Below are 23,204 nucleotides of genomic sequence, written 5' to 3'. Positions count from 1 at the left end.
TCTAATAATTGCTGGCAAGGTTATAGAGAAAAAAAGAAGCCTTCTCTATTATTGGTGGGGATGTAAACTAATACAACCATTATGGAAATCAGCATGGAGATTCCTCAGAAAACTAAAAATAGAAATTCCATTCAACCCAGCTATTCCTCATCTAGCTATCTACCTGAAAGAGATAAAGACATCATATTACAGTGATACATACATACCCATGTTTGTGGAAGCCCAACTAATAGTAACTCAGGCTTAGAAGTATCTTATATGTCCACCAACAGGTGAATGGGTAAAAAAGTAAAACCATGATATTTATTCATAGTGGAATACTACTTTGCCATAAAGAAAGATACTTTTGAATCATTTGTAGGAGAATGGGTTTATGTCAAGAGGACAATATTAAATGAAATATATCAGACACACAGGCTTAAATGTCACATGGCTTCTCTTTAAAAAAAAAAAAAACCCCAAAGTACAAACAAGATAAAAAATAAAAGAAAATAGAAAGTATGAAGAGAAGTCTTTGGTAAATGGGAAGGGGACCAAGAGCTGGAGGGCTTGAAAAAAGTCGTAAAAAGCATTCAGATGTGTTGTATATGTCAACCAGTGCCCCATAGTGAATGTTATCATTCTATACTATAAACATATACCAATGAAAATTAAAAAATAGTTTCTGTCTTGGGACTTAAAAGGAAGCCTGAGGTCTGGAAAGGTAGATGGCCCATGACAAGCAGTTACAGTTTCTGAATTACCACTTCACTTGCAGTTTATATGCTAGGGTCTTGTCAAGGTAATGTGTCATGAATCAGAAAGCTGAAAACTGCATATGTGAAAGGAAAACATCCATAAGTGTACCTGGAAGCATGACTTAAAGTCATGCTGTTTGGTTTGACTTTGAGAAAAATTGTGCTTAGCAATCTTATCACATTTCTTGTGGCCAAAAGAAGCTTGCAGTCAACAGATAATACAATGGCAAATAACCCATGTACACAATGTAAAAATGATGTGTTGTGCTTGTCTTATTTTTGTTGACACACAGATAAACCTAGATATAAATTATCCATATAATTCAAGGTTTCTCTAAATATAGAAAAAATGGGGCAAAAGTAAATTCGCTTTTTAGTTCTTATCTCCATGTTGTTTCCTAGATAGGTGTTCACCCCGCGTGTACATATGCATGCACATGTGTGTATATATATTTATAAATATTCATCAAGCACCTGCTGCATTCCAGATGTGGTAGTAGATGTTCTTTCACACCAACCATTAAGATAAAAGCTCATTTATTCAGTAGATACTTCATTCCAGACTTTATTTGGAACATGACTATAATACCTAAAGTAAGAAAGGTTTCTGATGATATCACATACTCTCAACACCCAAATCTAGAACCTTTCAAAGCCTATCTCTCAGAGCCTATCTCTCTGAGGCAGTTTACAATTTTTGTACAAATCCAATGAGGAGTTTAATGGTTTTCTGCCCTATGAGTTTTGCAGAAGCATGTGCTTGTATGGAAAGCAGGGACAGTTCCCAAGAAAAGTATAGGAAATTTGATTAACAGTTTGAAAACATGAGGATACAATAACGCTTTAAAATGGAAATAGAAAAGTCAGAAAGCTTAACTACATGGAATTGTTTGAAATGGAGCTAGAAAGTAGCTCCACGACGTTGAAAGTCATTTGAAACATAATGACGATGGCTCAGTACCATACTGGCAACTTAACAGTGATACTACTTGGAAGACAGAAAACAGCATACACATTTATTTAAAAAACGTAGGAATACAAGATACTTTCCACTGAATAGAATCATCTATCAAAGTAGATGTTAAAATTTTAATGTTAAAAATGGCTGTTAAATATGCCTACATCTTTGTTGCTTTCTATCTGCATAAACAAACTTAATAAGAAATACCAAATTTTGAATGTACAAAATCTTAAATTTTTAATTTTTTTTTTTGTCTTTTTCTTTTTTATCGGTACCAGGAATCGAACTCATGACTGCCTGCTTGCAAGGCAGGTGCTTATGCCGCTGAGCTAAATCCCCAGCCCCAGATTTTTAATTTTGAGGGCATTTACTTTTGGAAATTTTTTATTCTTTGAGGGCATTATAGTCCTGAATCTCATGTTTGAAAAGGTTTGCAAATAGAGTTGTGCCAAGCAGAGTGGCACATATTTGTAATCCCCATACTTTGTGAGGCTGAGGCAGGAGGATAGACTGTCCAACTGTGTGAGACCATGTCTCAAAATAAAAAAAGGTGTTAGGAATGTAGCTCAGTGACAGAGTGCCCATGGGTTTAATCACAGGTTACCACACACAAAAAAGTTGTAGAAATATGGTTGCTAGGTTCAGTTTAGAATAGTTGTGACTGTTTTAAGTAAATATGTTGAGAATTTAAAAGTTGTAGTAAATCAGGCTATCAAAATAGTGTTTTCTATTAATAAAATATAGCCACTAGTGAGTTTGTGATATGAAAATTACTATTCTGCTTGATCCCTGTATATAAATGACTTTTCCACTTTAATCACATGAACTTTGATAAAAGACATATTGACAATGTAGGAAAAATTATCTTTTAAAATTTTGTTTTTAATGTTGAAAAAAATCACTTGAAAATGCTGTCCTAAAGGTGATAAGATTGCTTTTATTCTGCGGTCATGCACAGGTATTTCATATCTTATTTCAGTCTTAGTGCAAGCAGTAAAACAAGCTATATAACATTTATGTTTTCTTAGTTTTCGGAAAGCGATGTGGTACTTAATTTGTTGCTTTCCAGGTTGTCATAGGCCTTCTGAGAGTTATATAAAAACTTTTTTTTCCCACTAAGTATGTATCTTTTTTGTGTGCCCAAATTCTGTAAGTGAGTAGTTGAAATAGGAAGAACTCAGGGGAGTAATACTTTTTGCAGTTTTTATTATTATTGTGATTTTTCACATTTTTAAAAATACCTTCTTATTACTGGCTTAACTGCTTTGTTGCCTGATATTTCTTTAGTGTGAGTAGACCATAAGAAAGCATTGTTTGCTGGGGAAATGGCACAAGCCTGTAATCTCAGCACCCAGGAGGCTGAGACAGGAGGGTTGCTGTGAGTTCAGGGCCAGCCTGAGCTACATAAGCAACTTGAAGACTACTGTGAAGACCCTGTCTCAAAAAAAAAAAAAAAAGCCACTGTTATTTCAAATTATTAGAATTTATTCTACATGTACAGAAATTATTTTGTATTGGATGTAATGAGTAAGTAAGGAATGTTGGAAATTGTGAGCCCTTTTATTTTTATTTTTGGTTCTGGGGATTGAACTCACAACCTTGCACTTGCCAGACAGGCACTTGTGCAACTGAGCTAAATCCCCAGGCTCCCTTTTAACTTTTTTGTGACCATATAATTCATAATGATGACTGGGGGAGTGGTAATGTTTCATGTTTCAGAATATACACGAAAATGTCAACTTCTACTACATACCAGTTGTTGGTGTAAATTACTTAAAGTTCAAAGTGTTTGTTTTTACAATAGTTTCACTAAATTGCTTTAGCTTCTTGAATAATTGAGATTATAGACATGGGCTACCATATCTGGCTAGATTTCTAATTGTTAAGTCGAGTCATTTATAATACTTCAGAGTTGTCATGTAAATTAAATGACAATATATGTAAAATATGCATAATAAGTACAATGAACATTGATATGACTAATATCTGGGTTAAGGTGAATCATTGAAATCCAGAAAATGAAAGAAATAGCAACACTTTGCCTTTTTTCTCTGCAAAAATCTCAAGTCCTTGAGGTTTCTCTGGATTCTGTTTGGCTTCTCAGATTCTGAGCCACCTGTCCTAGCAGTATAATCCTTCTCAAACTTGTAGGCATTAATTAATCTTAATAGAGGCTATTGGAGAGAGTATTGTCTTGCTAAGCAGGATTAAAAAATGAGAATTCTGATTACACAGCTAACACCATAACATTTCCACCTATTTGTGTAAGTTATCAAATAAGCTCAGATAAAAGTAACAGCTTCCATTGCTCACCTAGTAAAATTATTTTTCATGTAAAAGCAGCTGCCCTAAGCATTTAGGATGAGATGGAGCTGGGAGCAAGGTAGACAAAAGTTCACAGAAAGTGGAAGAAGACAAGTACCAGTAAATCATGTGGTGTATTAGAAGGTAATAGGTGTAAAGGAGAAAACTACTGCAGGAGGAGGAGGGTTAGGAGTGTCTAGCTTAATGTAAAGAGTATACATGTAGGGAGAAAGGATTGATAAAGGTAATGGCTATAATTTTAAATAAGGGGATCAAAGTGGGTCTTACCCATGAAGGTGATATTTGAGTACCTTGTGCTAATTTTGACTTAATCAATTGTTAAGGAAATGCATAGAAAATGTAAGATCCAAGCCTGACATTTTTAGCATTTATTATATATATATATATATGACGACATGGCAAAATTAATTAGCTGTACTTTTTTGTTTTGGTACTGGGGATTGAACTCATGACCTTGCACTTAACCAGTGAGGTACTTACGCCACTGAGCTAAATGCCTGGCCCCCATAGCTGCACATTTTCCTTAGTGAGCATTCGATATCTGTAAAGCAGCATTCAGAGTGTAGTTATTGTTTTGGTCATATAAATAAGCTACATGTATTTTTTAAAAGTGCCAGGACCCCTTATCTCACCCCTGGGGATTGAATTTAGGACCTCACACTTGCTAGGCGGGTACTTATGCCAATGAGGTAAATCCCCAGCCCCAAAGGTAATGTTTTAAATATAAAACTAATTTACTATGATTTATATGCATGCAACAGTATGATCTTGTTAAGGAGAAATGAGGGTTTTCTATATCTGAAGTAATCATATTGAAGTAATGAGAATTTTGTGGTGTTAGCTGTTATATTTTAGTCCATTTTGACTTGAATTTTGTACATGATGTGAGGTGGTATCTAACTTTACTCGTTTATATTATCAAGCAACAGAATAGCAGATTGTTCTTTCCCCATTGAATTATTTGTCAAAAATCAATTGCCCATACATGAGTTTATTTCTGGACTCTCGATTCTTTATTAATTTAATTTTTGTTAATATGCAGAGATTGTGTTCATTGTGGAGACTCGGTACATACACAAAATACACCTTAATTCTTTTTTCATCCTCTTTCCCTTCTGTCCCACCCCCTGCATCTCTTGATTCCCATCCCATTTACAAAAGACCTATCTCTCTATTTCTTGTTATTTTGTTCTTCAACTTATTTATACTTTTGGTTTCTCATATAACAAATGATGTGATATTTAAGCTTATTTGTCTGCTTTGTCTTAACATTTTGATCTCAAGATGCATCTATTTTCCTACAAATGACTCAAATGTATTATTCTTCATGGCAAAATAGTGCTTCATTGTGTATAAATATCACATTTTCTTTATTCATTCACCTATTGATAGACATATATGCTGCTTCCAAAATTTAGCTATAATGAAATGGGTTGCTATAAACATGGGTATGTGTGTATCACTGTACTATGGTATCTTTAAATATTTCTGTATTTAGATTTTTATTTTAAAGAGATTAAAACAAAAACAACAGGGGGCTGGGGATTTAGCTCAGCGGCATAAGCGCCTGCCTTGCAAGCAGGCAGTCGTGAGTTCGATCCCCGGTACCGATAAAAAGGAAAAAGACAAAAAAAAAAAAAAAAACCCCCAGAATAAAGCAGATCAGAACAGAACAATGCAAGCAATATAGGACTTTCAAAACGACGGCAGGGGGCAGGGATTTAGCTCAGCAGTTCAAACAATTGCCTGGTAAGTGCAAGGTTATGAGTTTGATCTCAGTACCTCCCCTTCTCCCCAGAAAAACCACAAAAAACAACAGGAAATTAATAATGGTTACCATAATGTCTCATTTTCTTCAAAATAGCTGTTTATACCATCACACACAATAAAATCAAACAAAACAAAACAAAAGAATGAAACCATTTCTGTATTTAGTTTTTCTGAGGCATCTCTGTACTGATTTCTTTGGTGTTTGTACCAGTTTGTATTCCCAACAGCAATGAAAAAGGGTTCCTGGGCTGGGAATTTAGCTCAGCGGCATAAGTGCCTGCCTTGCAAGCACGTGGTTGTGAGTTCCATCCCTGGTACCAGTAAAAAAAAAAAAAATCTTACCAGCGCTTCTTAGTATTTTATTTTATTTATTTATTTATTTGTCTTTTTCCTGTTCATCGGTACCGGGGATTGAACTCACAACTGCCTTGCTTGCAAGGCAGGCGCTTATGCCACTGCGCTAAATCCCTAGCCCCAGTATTTTATTTTTTAAAGACAGTAATTCTTTCTGGAGAGAGATGGAATCTCAGTGTTGTCTTAACCTGCATTTCTCAATTTGCCAGAGATGTTGAACCTTTTTTTTTTTTTAAATATATTTATTGGCCATTTGTAGGTCTTCATCTGAGAAATGTGTTCATTTCAGATGCCCATATTTTGATTAGGTCTTTAAATTTGGGGATCTAATTTTTTGTATGTTTCATATTAGTCTTTGAGGAGTAGATGGCAAAAATTTCCCTCCATTCTGCAGGTTGTCTCCTGTTGGTGATATTCTTTGCTGTGCAAAGGCTCAAATTGAAGTGATTGCATTTGTTGTTTCTTGTACAACTGGGGTTCTGTTCAAAAAGTGTTTGCCTACATTTATGTCTTCAAGAGTTTTACCTATTTTGTCTGCTAGCAGATTCTGTTTTAGATCTTGATTCATTTAGATTTTAGTTTAGTGCACAGAGATATCAGTCTAGGTTCAGCCTTTAACATGTGTATAGCCAGTTTTCCCAGCACCATCTGTTTAAGAGGCTGTTTTTATTTCAGTGAAAGGATTTGGTTTCCTTACCCTAAGCTAAGGTAGTTACGTGTGCCTGGAGTTGTTTCTGCATCCTCTGTTCTGTTCCATTAATCCACAAGTTTGATCCCCCCTCAATACCATGCCGTACATAACTTGAAGTCTGGGATTGTGATGCTCCTTCCTTGCTCTTGTTGCCCAAAATTGCCTTTGCTACTCTAGGTCTTTTCTGTTACACATAAATTTTAAGATTGCTTTCTGTGTTTTTTTTTTTTTTGTTGTTGTTATTGTTTGTTTTGTTTTGTTTTTGTTTGGTACTGGGGATTGAACTCATGACCTCACGCTTGCCAGGCAGGCACTTAAGCCACTGAGCTAAATCTCCAGCTGCTTTCTTTAGTTCTGTGTGGAGTACAATTGTTATTTTGATTGGAATTGCATTAAATGTGTATTATAGTTTTAGAAATATCTCCATTTTGATTATATTAGTTCTGCCTACCCAGCAAAAGGGAATATCTTTTCATTTTCTGATGTCTTCTTCTTCAGAATACTATAGTTTTCACTGTAAAGATTGTTCATTTTCTTGGTTAATTCCTAAATATTTCATTTTTCTTGATGCTATTGTGAAAAGGTACCATTTTTCTAGTTTTTCTCCCAGTGAATTTATTATTGGTATATAGAAATGCTGTTGAATTTTGAGTGTTGATTTTGTGTCCTGCTATGTTACTGAATTTTATTTTCAGTTCTAGAAGTCTTCTGATGGAGATTTTGGGGTCTTCTATGTAGGGGATCATATCACCTGTAAATAATGATCACCATCATTTACTAGCCATATCTTATTTTTTCTCTTGCTTAATTGCTCTTATCTAATGTTTCAAGAACTGTATTGAACAGGAGTGTTGATAGGAGAATCCTTGTCTTGTTCTTGACTTTAGAAGGAAAGCCTTCAGCTTCTTCATTTAATATAATGTTTGCCATTGGTTTGTCATAGATTGAGGTAAAGACCTTCTATAACTTTTCCTTAAGGATTTTTTTTCTATCATGAAAGGATATTGGATTTTGTTAGATATTTTTTATGTATCTCTTGGGATGATCATGTGATTTTTTTTTCTTTGCTTCTGTTTATGTGTTGTGTTACATTTGTTACAAGTTTCTGACTTGAACCACTATATATTGTCTCTGATGTTTCTACATCTATTGAGATAATCATGTAGTTTTTGTCATTTATTCTACTGATATAGTGTATTTCTTCAACTGATTTTTCAATGTTAAAGTGACCTTGCATGTGGGATAAATCCTGCTTGATGGTGGGATATAGTTTTTTTGTTTTGTACCGGGGATCGATCTCATGACCTTGTGCTTATCAGGCAGAGCCACAGAGCTAAATCCCCCGCCCTAGGTTTTTTTTTTTTTTTTTTTGGTCTTTTTCATTTTTATTGGTACCGGGGACTGAACTCACGACCGCCTTCTTGCAAGGCAGGTGCTTATGCCGCTGAGCTAAATCCCCAGCCCTGCCCTAGTTTTTTTTTTTTTTTTTTTTTTAATTATTTTTTAAGTATTACTAATTCACCCTGATAGGTGTTTTGTTTTGTAGATTTTTTTCATTTGTATTCATAAGAAATAATATTATGTAGCTTTTTTTTTCTTACAATGTCTTTTGTTTTGGTTGGCATGATACTGGCTTCAGAATGAGTTGGGAAATGTTCTTTGTAGGTTTTAAAGAATTTGTGAAAAATTGGTTTTAATTCTTCTTTAAATGTTTGACAAAATTCCCAGGAAGCATCTGGGTCTAGGCTTTTCTTTGTCAGAAGTCCTTAACATCTTTTAAAATCTGTTTCATTCCTTTTTCAACTGCTTTTATTTACCTTATTTGACAGAAGTGATTATTTCATTATAGTATGTTCCAAAGTAAACAAATACAAATTTAAAAAAGCAAAACAGAACAAGGCAGAAAGGAAGACAAGTAAGCAAATCACACATTTTTAGCGATATGTGTGCTTTTGGATTTTTTAGTTTTTATTTTCAGTACTTGGGATTGAACTCACCATGGTTTTTGCACTTCTGTCTTTCCCTCCCTCCTTCTTCCTTTCTTTCTCCCTCCCACCTTCCTTCCGTTACTTTGTTTCATTTTTGGTTTTTGTGGCTGTACAGGGGATTCAGTGCAGGGTCAGCCATTTTTTAATTTTTAATTTTGAGAGTAGGTCTTGCTAAGGTGCAAGCCTAGGCTGGACTCTTACCATCATTTTAGCCTCCCAGAGTGCTGCGGTTACAGGTATGTTCCACTTGTCTGTTTTATATCATCATATCACAGTGTCAGTTTGCTTTAATATAAAATTCAAATCCATTTATAAAACAGTGTTTTCATGCTTTAAATTTTTATAGTGAAAAGCTATTTAATTATATCAATTATTTATCAGATTATATAAATAGAAATAATCCAGCATATTTTAACTATTTCATATACTTGGAGCAACATTTAAATATAAGCCATAACAGGCTTAGGATTTGCACAATTCATGAAATTGAGCATGGCGGTATGATTTTATAAATAGTTAATGTAATGGATATATTAGCAAGAACAGCTGGATTCTTTTTTTTTTTTTTTTAATCAGTACCAGGGATCGAACTCATGACCACACGCTTGCAAAGCAGGTGCTTATGCTGCTTAGCTAAATCCCCAGCCCCAGAACAGCTATAGAATAAAACTACTAGATGTTTATTATTTTAGAAATTAATTTTTTAAAGGTAACCATGCAGCTCTATGACCCACTTCTACTCTTCCCCATGCAGAAAGTATAAAGGCCACCTGGAGTTTCCTTTCTCTCATTGTGTTGTTAATATGAATGCTAAGCTATGTCTGAAATTTAGTAGTGGGGAGTCTCCAAAAAAAAAAATTGCAATTTTTAAAATTATTCTTGTTGGAAAGTTACTAGCCAGAAATATCCTGGAGCTTATTTTACTAGCTTTTTAACCTTAATATCTTAAAAAGACAAAAATAGGTTTTTAATTTTATTTTATTTTTGTCTGAGACAGGATTTCACTATGCAGTTCAGGCTGACCTTGAATTCACTTTGCAGCCCAGGCTGTTTTGATTGAAGTTGAAGAGAAATATTCTGATCATCAAATGCCAATCTACATTGTTTCTTGTATAAATAATCTGGCATTTCTTCTTTATGAACACCATGTGAACTTTTCAGGTCACTCCTGATGGATATATTTCACTCATTCACATTCTACCACAGGCCTTGTCTTCCAGTGTACATATCTGTGAAAATAATGATTGTGAAATATAGCTTCTTGCCAAGTGTAAAGTTTCCTAACTTGAAACTTGATTTTGCTCATAAATGTTGATGCTGAGCTATATAAGTTAATGAATCTAAGGTACTGACTGCTGCTTTACATATCAATATTTAAGTCTTTATATCAGTGATTTGATGAAATTTCATAAAATTTGAAAAAGTAATTGGATATAGAGTACATTGATATAAGTCTGATTAAATATGAAATACAAGTAAATGACCATTAGATAGAACCAACTTTGACACAAACATCAAATTGTTATACAGAATACTATAAAACAAATTTAAATTTTGTGGAAAAACAAAACAGGGTCAGCATCAGTTAGGTTGACTAGAGGAGCAAATATGATTATATAAAGGAGTTATTATGTAGGCTTACAATGACTGCCTAAAGAATCAGGGGTGGGAAAATGCAAACTGGAGCCAGAGGCCTGTAATCCCAGAACTCAGGAGGCTGAGGTGGGAGGATCTTGCAAGTTCGAGACCAGCCTGGGCTACAAAGTGAGCTCAAGGCCAGCCTGAACTGCGTAGCAATACCCCATCTCAAAAAAAAAAAAAAAAAAAAAAGATGCAAACTGGCCACCTGCAAGATGCAGAGCCAGAGAACTGGGGCTGAAGGCCTGGAGCCTATTCCAGTGTGAGTCTGTGTCAAGAAACCCAGCAGTCTGCCTTGAAAGGCTGGAGTCTGCATGGGAAGCCCACAGAACTAGAGACAAACATCCAAAGGCAGTAGTAAAAACTGGAGGTACTCTGGAGAAGAAAAGGCACAGACTTTCTTTTTCCTTTTGTATTTCCTCCAGGCTATAAGCCTATTCGTTGGTGCCGCCCACATCTTGGTTGAGTCTTCCCTCCTGAGTTTGTGGCCTGCATTATCAGTCATCCACAGACTTACCCGGAAGTGCACTAACCTGGCTAAGCAGTTTTTATTCAAGTGAAATTGACATATCCTAATTAATGATCATAGTGTCAGTTGAAATAGCGTGAAAATTGTTTTTAAAAACTGTCTGGTTTTGTAATATCTACTTGTATTCTCCAGGATTCAAGTCAGAAGCAGCTGACCAGCTGGTAGGAAAACTACATGAAACATGAGTCACAAGTAGGGTCTATTTATAGGTAATCAACTTAATTATTTTATAATTACACTGGGTTTGCAAAGCCTTTCTAGAAATGATTCATGGTATGTGTGCATTGAGCTAAGACAAATGTGTCATCTAAGTAAAATGACAATCTCATGTGACACTATATTGGAAACAAGTTTGCAATGGAAAGAATGCAAAGTGGATCAGAGAAAATTATTTGTGCCAGAGACTTAAGTAATGTGAGTTCACTACTCGAATCAGTATTGAGCATCCATCTGGCCATAGTGGAGCATGCCTGTAGACTCAGCTCTCTAGAGGTAGGAAGATCACTGAATTCAGAGGCAGTCTGGGCTACATAGTGAGTTCAAAAAGACCCTGAACTACACAGACCCTGTCTTCAAAACACCTTAACTACCTACCCACATTGATCATCCATTTTAAATTAGATATTAAATAGGAAAGTGTTGGCTGGGATACTGGAGGGTAGTGGTTAGGATTTGTATGTGTATAGTTGGCATTTTTTTTTTTTTTGTATTTTTCCTTTTTATCGGTACCAGGGATCGAACTCACAACTGCCTGCTTGCGAGGCAAGCACTTATGCCTCTGAGCTAAATCCCCAGCCTGTATAGTTGGCATTTTAATGCAATATTTAAGGTAGACCAAAAAAATACAAGTAAGCCAGTGCTGTCCATTCTTTAACAGGCCAGGACCTAAGTAGTTGAAAGTCCGTATGAACTGAATACTGCATTGAAGATACAGACAACAAGATTCTGAAGGTGTAAATTTTATGTATTTACATGGGTGTACTCACCCATGTTTAAATTTTGAACCATGAGGAGTGGGGTTATAGTTCATTGATAAAGTGATTACCTAGCATATGTGAACTAATAACTTTTATTTGTTGTGATCCACTGACTACTTAAGAATTATTAATTTCCATGTTTGCATTTCCTGCAGGTTCCTTTGCTACTGATTTTTAGTTTCATTGCACTGTGATCTGATAATATGCATGATATTCTTTTGTACTTACTTAAGCATGATTTATATGTTGTATTTTAGAGAGAGTCCTGTGTGCTGTTGAAAAAAAATGTGTATTAGTTGTTGGGTGGACCACTTCGTAGATGTCTGTTTAGTCCATTTATTGAAAGGGTTGCTTCAAGTCTGATAGTCCTTTGTTGACTTTTTTGTTTAGTTGATCTATTTATTACAGTGGGGTGGTACAGTCTCTCACTGTAATTGTATTGGTGTGTATCTGATCTTTTGTGTGTATTTGTGTTTGTTCTATGAAGTTGAATACATCATGGTTTGGTGCATATGCTTTTATAATTATCTTTTTCTGTTGAAGAGTTCTGTTAACCAATATATAATGTTCTTCTCTGTCTCTTTTGATCAGCTTTGGCTTAAAGACTGCTCTGAAAATAGTTATACCTATAAAAAGTTTTTTAGGAGTTTCTGTTGTATTAAATGTTGTTTTCCATCCTTTCATTTGTAGTGTATGAATTTTTTTTGTGTGTGTTAAATGTGTTTCTTATATACAGCATCTCATTGGAGTTTGGTTTTTTTGATCCATTCTGCTAATCTTTGTATTTTGCACTGTAGTTATAATTGATAGATATTAATTCTTTCATTGCATTATTTACTCATTACGGTTTTGCCTTTTTTTTTTTTTTTTTTTTTTTTTTGTACCAGGGATCAACCTCATGATCCCACACTTGCCAGGATGGCACTTATACAGCTGAGCTAAATCCCCAGCCTTGTTTTGTCTTGTTTTTCTTCTACTTAATTGCTAGTCCAACATGATGTATTCATTCTATTGGGTATATTTACATTGATAACTTCATTGTTTCTTGCCTGAGAAAGAGAATCCTTGAGAATTTTTTGGAAAGTTGGCTTGGTGGTCATGAATTTCCTCAGGTACTCTTTACCATGGTAATATCCTATTTTTCCATCAATTTTGAAATGTAATTTTGCAGAATATATCAATCTATGTTGGAAGTTACTTTCTTTTAGGGCCTGAAACACTTCATTCCACACTTTCTTTACTTTTAAAATTTGGGTTGAGAAGCCTGTTATAACTCTGATGGTTTTTCCTTTATACCTGTTTCATTCTCTAGTACCTTTTAAGATTTTGTTCTTTTATTGGATTTCCAGAATTTAATTATGTGGCATAGACTTGTTTTTTTCCGATCACGGTTATACAGGGTTCTATATGCCTCGTTTATCTATCTGTTAAATTCTTTTTCATATCTGGAAAGTTTTTTGGTATTTACTTCTATAAAAAGATTTCTTATGTCCTTTGTGCTAGTTTCTAATTTTTTTTGAAGGTAGTAGAAATACAACAGAATAAGGCAAAACAAAGCCAATCGAGACAATGTGATAAAATTGGTACAGAACTTCAGAGCAGGTTACCAGGATAACAGTAATAGATACCATAGTATATCTCGTTATCTTTACATTAGTAGTCTAGCCAATTAGGTATTGCTAACTCAAACCAAAGACAGAACATTATAAAACCAATTGAAAGAGAATATTGAATAAAGTAAAACAATTAATCATAATGGAACAAAACAGTGAAAACAACATTTGCTTTCAAACAGAAGATAGAAAGAGATACCCTATTTGCTATATTGCATACAGTCATCCTCTCAAGAGATGCTCAGACCTCTGTCCCCAGTTGCTGATGGGCTGGGGGGAGGGATGTTTGATTCCCAGCCTGGAGGCTCATAGGAAACTTTTACTGGGTCTCCTCCTGGCTCATGCCTACCAAGAGGGTAGGTGAATTGCTTCTTTGTGCAGCCTCCTGATCTTCACCATGGCCGTGGCCGAATCTCTTAATTTTTTATTAACTCCAGTTAGTCTTATATTAGTCTTTGAGGTGGCTGTCAGTGGTTGGATATATTTTTCATGTTCCTTTCCTTTTAAAGTATCTTTCAATAGTTGATCACGAACTTCCACACTGTCTTTTAAATCTGTCACTGTCCTCACATTGGTTGCTTCTGTTCCCGATACTTTCAGTCCTATCTTTAATTTCTTAGATTTCTGTTCGGAGCTTCTTTATGGACTTACATTCTTTTCTGTGTGCATTCAGGTTTTGCATCTCTTCCTTTAGTTCCACTACATTTTTTTTTTTTTTTTGTCTTTTTCCTTTTTATCGGTACCAGGGATTGAACTCACAACTGCCTGCTTACAAGGCAGGCGCTTATGCCACTGAGCTAAATCCCCAGCCCCTAGTTCCACTATATTTTTGCTAATGTCTTTTCTAGATTTGCTGATCATTTGTTTCATTTGGGTCATTATTTGTTTAGTTACAGCATCTATGGATTTGCCAAGCATCTTATTGAACTATTTTGTTACCACCATTGATAGCCTTTCAGACATTTGCACTGTGTGGCTTTTGATTTTCTCTCTCTCAGTGGCCCCTTGAATTGGGTTTGCGGGGAGTTGGAGTTAAGAGTTTTTGGAATAGTTTTTTTGCCTTATTTTCATATTTCTATTTTTGTTTGTTTGCTTTGCCTTGCTGGGGTTCTCAGCTTCTTTGGCCCTTTCTTTGGGAATGAGCCACATTATTGTTTATGATCCCTCAGCAATCCAGGTACTGGCAATATGGAGAAAATCAATTGATAAATAGCACCAACTATGTCACCTTGGCTATTGTGGTAAAGCGAATGAAAACAGTGGTCTCAAATATAAACTGATTGTTGACAAACTCTTATGTAAACACCCTTAACCTCAGAGCAAAGAGGTATATGGTTTTAGTGTGTACACTCAAATAAAGATCGAGTGAGCATACCATTAGTATCTGCTGAATATAAGCAGCATTACAAACGCTCAAGAAGACTACTAGACTAACCGCCATGCCTTTCAAATCCACTCCTAAAGTTTGCACTCACCAGACCTCACCACAGAACACAGGCCCCGTGGTCTTCCTGGACTGACCTTGAGCTTCTCAAGGGATCTTAGAAGATCTTGGTCTAGCGCTCATCTTCTCCAAGCCTGTCTCCTAAGACTCGTCCTGGAGTGAAACTCCTCTGGATGCTGGTCTTTTTTTTTTTTTTTTTTTTGATGCTGGGGATCGAACTCATGACCTTGCATTTGCCAAGCAGGCACTTATGCCGCTGAGCTAAACCCCTGGCTGGTATTACACTTTTATGTCATTTAATGTTCATTGCTTATGAGTGTTCTGAGTGACAGAAGTGATAGGATACTTTTGGGAGCTTTTCCCTAGTTTTTGGGATTGAGCCCAGGGGTGTGCTACCACTGAAATATATTCCTGACCTCCCCTGCCTTTTTAAATTTTGAGACAGGGTCTGGCTAAGTGGGTGTTGGTCTTGTCTTTAGTCAGGTTGGTCTTTTGGTTTTGGTTACCACCTCTGCTGCCTTATGTTGAGAAGCATTGTACACAGACAGCTAAGATTTGTAATTTGGCCACTTTCTTCCTCTCTTTCACAGGACACATGAAGTGGCCAGTATCGAGGGCGGTGTAGCACCTCTTTCCTCCACTCCTGTAGGGTGCGTAGGGTGGCTAGTGTCAGCAGTACCGTATATATGTATTATGCATATATATGTGTGTGTGACATAGTTTCTTTTATATGAAAAACAAAAAGTATAAATAAGCAAAATAAAAGACACATAATAGGAAGTAGGGAAATAGCGCTTTGCAGATAGAAAAGGGACCAAGAGATGTAGGAAAGGGGGAGGAAAAGGAGAGGAGGGGGAAAAGTTAAGATGTGTTGTGTCCCTGCACTAACTTCCCATGAAGCACGTAATCATTATGTACTAGAAATATGTCCTAATAAAAAATTCAAAAATTTTAAAAATGAAAACTTTAGGACAGGCCCTGCCTGAGGCGGGTGCCAGGCCAGTGGCATCCCTAGGGAGACATCTTCCAGAGATTCCCAACTTTGGTTCTGGCACTGCCAGCAGGTGACGGACTACTTCCTTTGTTGCAGGATACGTAAGAAGGCCCAGCTCCTTAAGTTTCCTTGGAGTGTGAGGAAGTACAAAGAACTGAAACTGCTCTTCGTGCTTATCTGCTGCTTTATGGAGAAAAAAATAACCAGCACAGTAAAATGGGGAGTAGCTCTGAGTCTGCAGCACTTCCTGAGTGAGGACCATAAAAACAGAAGTTTTCTTGGCAGTAACTTTTTGTTACCTCTGAATTACTGAGACTCTTTCTCTCTGTTTTTTAGATGACATTTCTTAGAACAGTTTTAGGTTTACAGAAAGTTTGAGCAAACAATCCTCTTGCCTCACCCTCTTGAATGCTGGGATTACAGGCATGTGCCACATCACCTGGCTAATCTCAGCTATTTTTGACCTATAAGAATAGCTGGTTTATATCAACCTAATGATGTGTGTGTGTGTGTGTGTGTGTGTGTGTGTGTGTGTGTGTGCAAGTATGTCTGAGTGTCATACAGAGGGCCTTGTGTGTGCACAGCATGTGCTCTGCCAGAGTTGCATCCTCAGATTTTACGCTAATAATGTATCTAACTTTACTACAAGTCTGTATTGTTTCATACCAAAGGATATCGTCAGATCATGAAAAACATCTAACTAAAATCTTTGGCTGCTCTTGGGACCTTTATGAAAGAAGAAAATTCAACCATTTCATTAGATCTTTTAGTGTGAAGCCATGTGAGTTCTTAGGGAAGACTCTCCTTTCTACTTAAAATATATTTATTACAAAGTACATAATATAAGTTGTAGCTATTTGGTCAAAAAATAATAATAAAAGATATGTCTATGTTACTATTAGCCCAGGTTAAGAAACAGGTTTATTTATTTATTTTTTTATCAGTACTGGGGATCAGACTCACGACTGCCTGCTTGTAAGGCAGGCGCTTATGCCACTGAGCTAAATCCCCAGCCCCAAGAAACAGTTCTTAATTGTAGTGTGTGACTTTAGAACGTCATAATCAGCCTGATAGATTACATCTAACATATTAAAAATGGAACAGAAATATGAATTTCTATTTTATATATACATCACAAGTTTTGCATATGCGTTACATTGTTTCTTACATAGTGAGGATAAACAGGCTGGTCTCAAACTTGAAACAATCCTCCTTCCTCAGCCTCGAGTGCTGGGATTACAGGCATGTGCCACCATGACCAGTTTAGATGCTTAATCAGCTAGGCAAACTCAGCAATCCATAAAGTTTAGAATTGTTCACTTTTACAAAAAAGTCAAGATTTTGACTATTTCGGTTAAGTTTATAGGAAAATTTGAGAAGTACTGATGTTTTGACTTTATTTAATGTTCAAATACAAAAACATACTGATTTTTACTCATTACTCTGGGTCTTATTTAACATTTTTCATTAAAGATTGATGTCTTCATAAAGGATCATGTATTTTATTTTAGGTTTATTTTTATATATCTTGTTCCTATGGTAAAGTATATACACACACTTTTTTTCAAAGTACATTTTCTGGTTGTCACTGGTATGTGAAGCTGACTTATGTTTTCCACGGAAGTGTTTTTGTTTCTCAGTTCCTCTTTTACTTTTGTGTTAGACAGAAAACTTTAGTTTTAGTATATCATTTAAAAATTATTTTCTTAGTAGTTACACTGAGGTTAACATTAATCTATAATAACCAGTTAGAATTAATACATTTTCATTTGTTTATTTGTTTTTGGTGCTGGGTATCGAACTTACAACCTTGGGATTGCCAAGCAGGCACTTATGCTACTGAGCTAAACCCCCAGCCCTTACATTTTCAATATGATGCTGAAACAATTGTAATCAGATTCTGCCTCCTTCCTAGAATTTGTGATTTTGTTTCTCGTTGTTGTTTAATGTCTTTTCTGCATTAACTGTGCAAAGCCTATAGTCTTTGTTTTGTGTGCCAGTTGAAGTCTTTGTTCCTTTAGCTTAGTAGTCAGTTAGTGATTCAACAGAGATTTTCTTAAATATCTGGAATAACAACTATAAACCCAACTTCGTTGATAGGTGCGGTGTTGTTTTGCACACATTCCACACTGTGTAAGGGTGTTGCCAACTCTGGTCAAGTCTTCACTTCCTACATGTGCAGCATTTGGGTGCTGGCCAGAAGTGAGAGGTTAGGACCTTTCTGGTTGTTTCCGAGCACAGACCTGGATGAAGCATTGCAGCCTTCTAGATTCTCAGAAATATGTGGAAGCTTCTCAGGGCTCACATTTCTTAAAGGGTCTCACTTCCCAGCCTGTTAAAGTTTTTTTTTTTGTAATCTTTCTTTCTCTCTCTCTCTCTTTTTTTTAACCTCAATTCTTACACCTTCTCCCATGATAATGACTAATGCAATTGCCTTTAAATGTGTTCAACAAATGCATCTTTCCCTCCCTTGCAAAAAGCTGCCTTATTAGCCCTTTGTGTTTCAAAGTTAGTTAAAACAGAGACAAGGCTGTTTTCTAGGGAAAACACTAGCGACATGAAAGCCACCACAGTTATTTGAAAGTAAAGTCCCTTCTGCTAACTCTCATGCAAGAAACTCTCACGTATAGGGAGGCTGTTTGTTGTCTTTAGGACCAGGAGAGGGTGAACTAGAAGCAACACAAACTCCCTCACTGAGACTTTTGTTTTTATTTTTTCTTCTTGGATTAAGCACTTCCCTGGTGGCTGCAAACTCCTGACTGCTTTACTGAAGTCTGAGACAGTTGATTCTGACTCTGTCAATTTATACACACTGTATCTGTGGAAAGGTAGGCTTCTGGCGTTTATAATTAGTATACTAGTTTTGCTGTTGTCACTCACATAGTTGACTTTAAAAAATTTTATTAGTACTTGTTTGTGGTATATGATGATTACATTAGTTGTGAGGAGTTGGTACATGTATATAACTTCTTAATTCTCTCTAGGTCCCCTTCTCTTTCCCTCTCGCCCCCTTCCTCCATTTGGTTCCCTTCTCATTTGTAAAAGATCTATATCCTTATTTCCTGTTAACTGTCTTTTGTTTTGCTCTTTAACTTAATTACACTTTTTCATAAAGAGAAACTGTGTAATATTGTGTCTGATATGTTTCACTTATCATTATGGTCCCAAGATGCATCTGTCCTCCCACAAGACTCAACTTGATCATTCTTTATGGCAGAGTAGTACTCCATTGTATGTAAATATCACATTTTCTTTATCCCATTCATCTGTGGATGGACATCAACAGACTGCCTCCAATATTTAGAATTTCTATTGTTAGATTTTTGTGGAATCTGATACTGATTTCCATAGTAGTTATATTAGTTTATAGTCTCACCAACAACATAGAATTCCTTTTCCTCTTACAGCCTTGCCAGTGTTTGTTATTTAATATCATGATGATGACTTTTCTTGTCGGAGTAAAATGGAATATCAGTGTTTTTATTTGCATTTCTCTAATAGCCAGAGATTTTGAACATTTTTTTCATGTATTTTTTCACCATTTTGTACTCCTGAGAAGTGTCTATTCTTTTTAGGTCTCCATTTAAAAAATTATGGAGGGGGTTTAAGTTTTTCAGTTCTTTATACATTCTAGATATTAGTGCCCTGTCCAAGGGGTAACTGACAGAAATGTTTTCCCGTTCTGTAGGTTGTCTTTTTACTCTGTTTGGTTGTTTGCTGTACAAAAGATTTTTAATTTGCTGTAATCTCCTCTGTTGATTCTTGATGTTATTTCTTGTACAGTTTGGGTTCAGAAAGTCGTTGCCTCTGCCTCTTGTCTTCAATAGCTTTAGCTACTAGTTCGGTATATATATGGTGAGTGATAGGTTCTAGATTTAATCTTCTGCATGCGTATGTCCAGCTTCACCAGCACCATTTTTTTTTTTAATTTTTTTATTTTTATTTTTTTTGTCTTTTTCATTTTTATCGGTACCAGGTATTGAACTCACGACCGCCTGCTTACAAGGCAGGTGCTTATGCCGCTGAGCTAAATCCCCAGCCCCCCCAGCACCATTTGTTGAAGAGTGTATCTTTCTTGCACCATAAGTTTTTTTTTTTTTTTTGTCTTTTTGTCTTTTTCCTTTCAATCGGTACCAGGGATCAAACTCATGACTGCCTGTTTGCAAGGCAGGCGCTTATGCCACTGAGCTAAATCCCCAGCCCCTTGCACCATGAGTTTTTAACTGGTTTGTCAAAGAACAGGTGATTGAATGTGGCTGTAGTTGTTTCTGCATTCTCTATTCATTTCTGTTCTAGTACTGGGCTGTTTTTATTACTGTGGCTTTATAATACAATTTGAAATTTGAGATTGTGATGCTTCCTTCTTTGCTCTTATTGCCTAGGATTGCTTTTGCTATTGTTGGTCCTTTTTGGTTCCATAAGAATTTTAGGATTGCTTTCAGTACCTCTGTGGGCAATACTGTTGGTGTTTTGATTGTAACTGCATTAAATCTATATATAATTTTTTGAGTATAGCATTTTGACAGTATAGGTTATATCCAGGAACAGGAGATATCTTTCCATTTTTTATGTCCTCTTTGATCTCCTTTTTTAAATAGTAGTTTTTATTATAGTTTTAGAGTAGTTTTTATTATAGAGGTCTTTTACTTCCTGTGTTAGGTTATCTCCTAAATATTTAATCTTTCTTGAAGCTATTTTGGTAGTACTGAGGACTGACAGGGCCTTGCTCATAGTAGGCAAGCATTCTACCACTGGGATTCAGCTCCAGCTTTTGAAGCTATTTTGAATGACATTGCTTTTCTAATTTTTATTTCAGTGGGCTCATTATTTTAGTGTAGAGGAACACAATTGAATTTTGTGTGATTTTTGTATCCTGCTGCCTTACTGAATTTCTTAGTTATGGGAGTCTTTTGGTGGAATTTCTTGAATCTTATATAAAGACCATGTCATGTGCAGGTAAGAGTAATTTGACTTCTTCCTTTGCTATACAATAGCCATTTTTTCTTTCTCTAGACTAATTGCTGTGGCTAACGGTTCAAGTACTATCTTGAACAAAAGTAGTAATAATGGACACTCTTATCTTCCTGATTTTTGAGGGCAAAGCTTTCCATTTATCATCATTTAATGTGATGTTGACCGTGGGATTGTCATAGCTGCCTTTGTCTGATGGAAAAAGGTGTTTCTATACTTGTTTTTTTCAAAGTTTTTATCATGAATGAATGTTGGATTTTGTCAAAGGCTTTTCTGTGTCTGTTGAGATGATTATTTGTGTGTGTGTGTGTGTGTGTGTGTGTGTCTGTGTGTGTATGCCGGGTCTCGAACTCGCAACCTCGCACTTGCTAGGCAAGCGCTTATGTCGCTGAGCTAAATCTCTGGCCGATCATATGATTTTTATCCTACTTTCTATTAATATGATGTATTACATTTATTAATTTGCATATGTAAGCCATCCTTGCATTCCTGGACTAAAGCCTACTTGGACATAATGTGTTATCTTTTTAATGATTTGTTGTATCCTATTTTACAATATCTTCTTGAGAATCTTTGCACCTGTGTTCATTAAAGAGACTGGGTTGATGTCTTTGCATTTTCTAATATCCTCTTTAATCTCCTTTTTCAGAGTAGTATAGTTTTCATTGTACAGTCTTTTATATCCTTCATTCGATTGATTCCTAGGTATTTCATTTTTTTAGATACTACTGTGAAAGATGTTGTTTCCCTATTTCTCTTTAAGTGAGTTTGTTTTTTGTGTATAGAAGGGCTATTGAGTTTTCAGTGTTGACTTTGTCTTGAGCTATACTACTGCATTTGCTTATTAAATCTAGCAGTTTTTTAGTGGAATTTTTGGTGTCTTCTATGCAGAATATCATGTTATCTGCAAATAACAATAATTTAACTTTTTCATTTCCTTATCTTTATTCCTTTTATTCTTTCTCTTGTTGAATTGCTCTGGCTAAAGCTTCCAAGAACATGTTGAATAAGAGTGGGGGCGTTGGATATCCTTGTCTTGTTCCTGATCTTGGAGAGAAAGCTTTTAGGTTTTGTTCATTGAGTATGATGTTGCCTGATGGTTTGCGATAGATGGCTTTTATCAGACTGAAACAAAGACCATCTATTCTAGTTTTCTGAATTGGAAATAGCCTATTCCTTGAAATAGGAATAACTATCATGAATGGGTATTGGACTTTGTCAAAGGCTTTTTCTGCATCTAATGAGATGATCATGTGATTTTTGTCCTTGGCTCTATTAATACGGTATATTACATTTATTGATTTACATATGTTGAAATATACCTGCTGCATCCCTAGGATTAATCCAGCTGGGTCATGGTGTATAATCATCTTGATGATTTGTGGCATTGTTTGCCAGTATCTTATTGAGGATTTTTGCATTTATGTTCATTAGGGAAATTGTCCTGTAATTTTCTTTCTTAGTTGGGTCCTTCTTCAGTTTTGGTATCAGGGTAATACTTGCTTCAAGGAATAAATTTGGGAGTATTGCTTCCCTTTCAATTTCTTGAAGAGTTTGAGAAATAGGTCTTCTTATTATCTTCTTGATTCAGCTTTGATAATTCATATGTATGTGGGAATGTGCCATTTGTACTGCATTTTCCATCTTATTAGAAAATAAACTTTAAAAGTATTTATAGATATCCTCTGGATTTCTGCAGAGTCTTGTGATTTTATCCTTTTTATTTATAATTCTGTGGAATTAAGTTTTCTTTTTTGATAAGGTTGGATAAGGGTTTGCCAGTTTTATTTAGTCTTTCAAAGAACCTACTATTTGATTCATTGGCTCTTTGTGTTTTTTTAAGTCTCCAGTGTGTTAATTTCTGCTCTGACCTTTATAATTTCTCCTTTGTATAAGCTTTTGTAAAGTTTAGTCTGCACTTCTTTTTCTAGAAGTTTGAAGTTCACCATTAAGTTGTTTATATGAGTTTGCTCTGTTTTTCTGATATGGGCATTTTTCTCTTAGGACTACTTTCATTGTGTTTCATAAGTCCTGGAATGTTGTATTTTTGTTATCATTCAGCAGTAAAAACTGTCTAATTTCTTCTTTAATTTCATCTGAGATATTGGTTGTTCAGGAGGGTGTTACTTAATTTCCACCAATTTATGAAGTTCTTGTGGTTTCTTTTGCCATGAAGTTCTAATTTCATTGCACTATGGTCCAATAATATGCA

General features: G+C 35.6%; 1 protein-coding gene across 23 annotated transcripts in view; it reads left to right on the top strand.

Moving 5' to 3' along the window:
- Window positions 1-23,204, top strand: part of N4bp2l2 (NEDD4 binding protein 2 like 2) — a 145,496-nt gene that overhangs the window by 63,298 nt on the left and 58,994 nt on the right. For 2 of the 23 annotated variants that reach the window (XR_010041776.1, XR_010041774.1), the window contains exon 7: window positions 18,753-18,849. The exons of 20 other annotated variants lie outside the window; for them this stretch is intronic. The gene's annotated coding sequence lies outside the window, so the exon portion shown is untranslated. Of the gene's footprint in view, window positions 1-18,752; window positions 18,850-20,837; window positions 20,978-23,204 lie in introns of all 23 variants that reach the window. One more of the 23 variants, XR_010041775.1, reaches the window with a different exon arrangement.

Source organism: Cavia porcellus, unplaced genomic scaffold (assembly GCF_034190915.1).
Source record: "Cavia porcellus strain 051 isolate PalLab524CR breed Dunkin Hartley unplaced genomic scaffold, mCavPor4.1 scaffold_21, whole genome shotgun sequence".
NCBI lineage: Eukaryota > Metazoa > Chordata > Mammalia > Rodentia > Caviidae > Cavia > Cavia porcellus.
This window is presented reverse-complemented; position numbering and strand designations above follow the sequence as displayed.